Source organism: Mirounga leonina, unplaced genomic scaffold, assembly GCF_011800145.1.
Source record: "Mirounga leonina isolate KUSES-001 unplaced genomic scaffold, KU_Mleo_1.0 Mir_168, whole genome shotgun sequence".
NCBI classification, from domain to species: Eukaryota; Metazoa; Chordata; class Mammalia; order Carnivora; family Phocidae; genus Mirounga; species Mirounga leonina.
Window position 1 is genome coordinate 43,854,527 of NW_023270426.1, and position 6,702 is coordinate 43,861,228.

The 6,702-nt window shown below is 36.3% G+C and overlaps 1 pseudogene; it reads left to right on the forward strand.

The window, feature by feature from the left end:
• The first annotated feature begins 4,230 nt into the window (after positions 1 to 4,230).
• On the forward strand, positions 4,231 to 4,448 carry LOC118016481 (annotated as a pseudogene).
• The last annotated feature ends 2,254 nt before the right edge of the window (positions 4,449 to 6,702 follow it).

Sequence of the window (6,702 nt, forward strand, 5' to 3'; positions counted from 1 at the left end):
AGGACAGGTTTTTATGTGGGTATGTGTTTTCAATTCTTTTTTTTTTTTTTTTTCAGTTTGTTTAAGTAATCTCTACCCAGCGTGGGTCTCGAACTCATGACCTGGAGATCCAGAGTCTCATGCTCCTCTGGGTGAACCAGCCAGGTGCCTCTGTTTTCAATTCTTTTTACCTCTTCTGTATATCTAGGGCAGAATTTCTGGGCTGTATGGGTAAATCCATGTTTAACATTTTTGGAAACTGCCAAACTGTTTTCCAAAACAGTTGTACTATATTATATAATACCTCAAGGAGTGCTTGAGGATTCTAATTCCTCCACACCTTTGTCAACCCTTGTTGTTTTATGTTTTTTTTTTTTTTAATTTTAGCTTCCCTAGTGTGTAAGAAGTGGTTTTGCTTTGTTTTCCCCAACAACGTACGCTGTTGAGTTTTTTTTTAATCGATGTTGAGTATTTTTTAATGCTCATTTGGTCATTTGCATTTCTTCTTTGAATAAATATCTTTTAAAATCTCTTAAAAAATGGAATTATTTGTATTACTGTGGGGATTTATATTCTAGATAGAAGTCCCTTAGCAGATATGTGATTTGAAAATCTTTTCTCCGGGGCGCCTGGGTGGCTCAGTTGGTTAAGCGACTGCCTTCGGCTCAGGTCATGATCCTGGAGTCCCTGGATCGAGTCCCGCATCGGGCTTCCTGCTCGGCAGGGAGTCTGCTTCTCCCTCTGACCCTCCCCACTCTCATGCTCTCTCTATCTCATTCTCTCTCTCAAATAAATAAACAAAATCTTTAAAAAAAAAAAAAAGGAAAATCTTTTCTCCCATTCTGTGGGTTACCTTCACTCTCTTGATGGTGTATCCTTTGTAGCATAAAAGTTTAAATTTTGATGCAATCCAAAGGATCTTTTTTTTTTTTTTTGGCTTGTGCTTTCTGTGCTGTACCTAAGAAACAGTTACCTAATCCTAGGTCATGAAAATTTATCCTGTATTTCTTTTAAGAATTTTGGAGTTTTAGGGCACCCGGGTGGCTCAGTGGTTAAGCATCTGCCTTCGGCTCAGGTCATGATCCCAGGGTGCTGGGATCAAGCCCCGCATTGGGCTCCCTGCTTTGAGGGAAGTCTGCTTCTCCCTCTCCCACTCCCCCTGCTTGTGTTTCCTCTCTCGCTGTGTCTCTCTCTGTCAAATAAATAAATAAAATCTTAAAAAAAAGAATTTTATAGTTTTAACTCTTAAATTTAGGTCTATGATTAATTTTGAATTAATTTTTATATATTGTGTGATGTAGGGATCAAACTTCTTTTGTGTGTGTGTGTGTGTGCTGTGTGTATATCTTGTTTAAGCACCATTTATTGAAAAGACTATTCTTTCCCCATCCGGTTATCTTGGCCCCCCTGTCAAAAGCCGGTTTATCATAGATGCATGGGCTTATTTCTGGACTCTCAATTAGATCCCATTGATCTATGTATCTATCTTTATGCCAGTACTGCATTGTTTTACTATAGCTTAGTGGTAAGTTTGGGAATGTGAGTTCCCCAACTTTATTTTTCTTTTTCAAGATTGTTTGGCTATTTTGGGTTCCTAGTGCCTCCATATGAATTTTAGGATAAGCTTGTAAATTTCTGCTGGAAAACCTGGTGAATTTTGATAAGGATTCCCTTGAATCTGTAGATCAGTTTGGGGAGTATGCCATCTTAACAATATTAAGTCTCCGAATCCATGAACATGGAATATCTATTTATTTTGGTCTTCTTAAATTTCTTTCAATGAATTTTTAAATAGTTTTTAGCATATAAATCTTACACTTTTTTGTTAAATTTATTCTGAAGGATTTTCTTTTTGAGGCTATTGTGAATATGATTGTTTTCTTTATTTCATTTTCAGATTGTTCATTGCTAGTGTATGGAAATACAACTTGTTTTTGTATATTGGTCTTATATTCTGAATCTTGCTGTATGTATTAATTAGTTCTAATAGTTGGTGTTTTTTTTTGCATTTTTGGATTTCCTATATATGAGATTATGTTATCTCTATAGATTTACTTCTTCCTTTACAATCTTGATGATGTTTATTTCTTTTACCAACATATTTGCCTTTAGAACAACACTAAATAGAAGTGATCAGAGTGGACATCTGTCTTCTCAGTTGTGGGGGAAAGCGTTCAGTGTTGCACTATTAAGTGTGATGTTAGGTTTTTTAAAGATGCTCTTTCTCAGGTTGAAGAGGTTCCCTTCTATCTTTTATATTTTTAAATCATGAAATAGCGATCGGCTTTCATCAATATTTTTTTAAAAACCCACTTTATTGAGGTATGGCTGACATACAAAAAGCTATACATATTTAATGTATACAGTCTGGTGAATTTGGAGATAAGTACACACCCATGGAACCATCACCACAATCTGTGTTCTAAATATATTCATCACCCTCGCTGTCAAATGTTTTTTCTGCATCTATTGACATAATCATGTGGTTTTTGTTTTTTACTGTATTAACATAGTGTATTACATTGGTTGATTATCAGGTATTAAACCAACCTTGCATCTTGGAACGACTCCCACTTGGTCAGCGTGTATAATCCCTTTTATATGTTGTGGATTCAGTTTGTTAGTATTTTGCTAGATTTTTGCATCTGCATTCTTAAAATCTTTTTTTTTTTTTTAAAGATTTTATTTATTTGACAGAGAGCACCAGAGAGTACAAGCAGGGGGAGCAGCAGAGGGAGAAGGAGAAGCAGGCTCTCAGCTGAGCAGGGAGCCCCATATGGGGCTTGATCCCAGGACCCTGGGATCATGACCTGAGCCGAAGGCAGAGGCTTAACTGACTGAGCCACCCAGGCACCCCTCTTAAGATCTTTAGTTTTGTTTTTATTTATTTGTTTTTGTGTGATGACCGTGGTTTTGGTATCAGAGCAGGACTGGTCTCATAAAATGAGTTGGAGAGGGTTTTTTCCTCTACAAACTTGTGGAAGAGTTTGTGAAAGATTGACACTAATTCTTTTTTCAACATAGGGTAGAATTCACCTTTGAAGCCATTTGGTCCTAGGCTTTACTTTGAAGGTAGTTTTTTGATTACTAATTCAATCTCTTTACTTGTTATGGGTCAACTCAGATTGTCTGTTTTTTCTTAAGTCAGTTTCAGTACAGTGTTTCTAGGAATTTGTCCATTTCATTTAGTTTACATTACTTGTTTCCATACAATTGTTCATTGTATTTCTTTATAGTCATTTCATTTTTATAAGGTCAGTATTTATATTACCCATTTCATGCCTGATTTTAGTAATTTGAGCTTCTCTCTTTTTTTTCTTTGTTAGTCTAGCTAAATGTTTGTCAACTTGTTGATCCTTCAAAGAAGCAGCTTTTGGTTTCATTGATATTCTCTATTGTCTTTCTATTCTCTTGCATTAATTTCTGCTCTAATATTATTGTTTCCTCTTTCTTCTTGCTTTAGATTTAGTTTGCCGTTCGTTTTTAGTTTCTTACAATGGGAGTTTAGACTATTAATCTGAAATTAAAAAAATATTTATTTAAGATTTTATTTATTTGAGGGAGAGATAGCGAGAGAGAGCACGAGTGGGGGTGGGAGGCAGGGAGAGAGAGAAGCAGGCTTCCTGCTGAGCAGGGAACCCGACTTGGGGCTCCATCCCAGGATCCTGAGCAGAAGGTAGATGCTTAACTGAGTGAGCCACCCAGGCGCCCCTAAAATTTTTTTAAATATAGGCATTTACTACTATAAATTTCCCTCCAAGCATGGCTTTAGCTCCACCCCATAAATTTTGGTATGCTGTGTTTTCATTTTCACTCATCTTAAAGTACTTCCTAATTTCCTTTAGTGATTTCTTTTTTGACCCATTGGTTATTTAAGAGTGTGTTATTTAATTTCCACACTTTTTAATTCTTCCAATTTTCTTGTGTCATCAATGTCCATTTCATTCCATTTTGGTTGGAGAACAGTCTGTCTATTTTCAATCTTGTAGATTTCCTGAGGTTCATTTTATAGCTTAATGTATGATGTATTCTGGAGAATGTTCCTTGTGCACTTGAGAAGATTGTGTATTTGCTACCGTTGGGTAAAATGTTCTTAAAGTGTTCTGATAGATCTAGTTGCTTTATGATGTTATATATTATTTTACAAAGTCAGTTTGTACAGTCTTGGGTATATTACATGATTAGAATTATATAAAAATTCTCAACAAACTATTCTGAGGGGGATGTGGCTGGGGTTTTACTGGCCTCTCTATGTCTGCCATTTTCAATTTCCAGAGTGTCTTGACTGTAATCTTGCTGCTTATATGTACATGTACTTATATCCGATCCTTGGCACCCAGCCTCCTGGACAGAAATAAAACTGGATTGTTGATATGTTTTGGAAGTTCACCCAAACTGGTGAACGGAAGAGTTTTTATATTGTGATATGCTGTATGGTGATGGCCTTCAGCATCCTCTTCATACAGTAGCTTGGAAAAATATCGGAATTTAGTCACCATCACATTTCAGTATGAAAAAAGGGTTTATGTGCAGAAAATAATGGGATAAATGGTTAACCCTTTTATTTCTGGACATTGAATGAGATAAATTTCCAGCTGCTGTTCTCTATTTTTATTATTGGGCCAATGTTCTATATAAATAGGGTGCAACCATTTAATTAAGAGTTAGGGGCACCTGAGTGGCTCAGTTGGTTAAGCATCTGACTTTGGCTCAGGTCATGATCTCGGGGTCCTGGGATCTAGCCCCACATTGGGCTCCCTGCTCAGCGGGAATCCTCCTTCTCCCCCTGCTCATGTTCTCTCTCTCTCTTTCTCAAATATATAAATAAATAAAATCTTTTTTAAAAAAGAGTGTAATATGTCTGTAACAATCAATCTCAGTACTGTCACTACGGTATTACATTCTGCAAATGTTATTCTGTTATGTCAGATACCAGTTTTTAGCGAGGTATCTCTAAGGCACATAATAGAAAACAAAATTGGTAAATTACTCAAGTTCCTTTCACTGTGATTTGGAAATGATAAACCTTTATAGAATGAGAAAAAAATATTTTGAGGGAATCCATGGATTTTTTAAAAATTTTATTTTATTATGTTATGTTAGTCACCATACAATACATGGATTTTAATAATTACCTCTACCTGGTGTGACTGTGGATGGCTTCCTCCCTTATTCTATTTTCCACATTTCTTGTGATGAGCATGAATTACATAATAATGATAAAAAAACTTAAAAACATATCAGACAAAATGGAAGCGTACAGTTAGAAAGACTTACTGGAGGAGGTAATGAAATTGTGGTAAGATTTATCCAGATACATTTCTTACCATGAAGCATTGTGCAAACAGCTGGTCCTCAGTAGCTGTGTGTTGAATCAAAGATGGCAGCTTTCCATCAGTGCAAACATTAAATATAAATATAAGGAACTGACTGGTTACTTTGACTTTTGCGTTAAATTTGTAGACTTAGTGTAGCCCATTCGTGTAAGATGTGAAAAAAAAGACCTAAGGATTGGAATCCTCAATCTTTCTTTTTTTGGAACCAATCTCCTATTATCTGCCAACAGCCTTGCTGTTGTCAGTAAGATTGCCTATTTTTGGATTTGGCAACTCCATAGTCAGTATTTTTTATTTGATGCTAGAGGAACCTTAATTAAAGTTTTGCTGGTTATGTTTTGCTGATTTTTCAACATATTAGCAAATTTTAAATTCCCCTCTATGAACTAATTATATGTACTTGTTTCTTTTTTCCTTTTTTAGAAAGGGGGAGAGAGAGCACGGGGAGGGGCAGAGGGAGAGGGGGAGAGAGAATCTGAGGCAGCCTCCACACCCAGCGCGGAGCCTGACACGGGGCTCGATCTCATCACCCTGAGATCATGAGTCGAGCCGAAATCAAGAGTCAGACACTTAACTGACTGAACCACCCAGCACTCTGATGTGTAGTTGTTTTTGATTAAATTGGAGAACAACAACGATGTTTATTGGTTTCTATCCACATTTGGTCGGAAAAGATTTGCAATGGTTTGAAGAGGATAGAGTTATTTCCTACAACCTTCAAGGACTTTTGCCTTAATGTACATTGTGGAAAGCTTAAGATACAGTACGGCTGTGACTTCTAACTACTCCATTCTTGCTCACAAGCAGAGCGTTTGCAGAATCAGCATTTCTTGTAATAGGATCATGTTGTAAAATGTGGTGCCATCTGCAAATAGATTAATAATATGTGAGGCAGGGCCAGTTTTATGCTTTGTAATTTGGGATGATTCTCGTCACAACTGAGAGTGGTTCTGTGGTGAAAGCAAGAGGAATAAGCTGATTACAGTCTTACGTCTCCCTAGATTGTAGTCTAGACTACAAAATTTATTTTGGGACAAGCATTAGCTTCTTATGTAGAGAAATAATAACCTAAAATACATTTCTCTCAAATCATATCTTCTTTCTATTTCTGAAGAAATATTCCCTCTAAGGGAGCTTCTAGTGCATGAACACGGCGCAATTTATCGTTGCACATTAAATTAAAATATCCTCTATCAGCGTGTGCCAACATCCCATTCCTAATAAATCTGTGTTTAGGAGTGATGGGCATCTATAGAACTATTTTTGTTGTATCTCTATTGAGTTAGGACAAGAGCACAAATTAGGAATTTTTCCATTTGCTAAAATGTACAGTGATAATTCAAATAAAAATAAAAATCAACAAGAATCCCATCTCGCTCCATTCTTT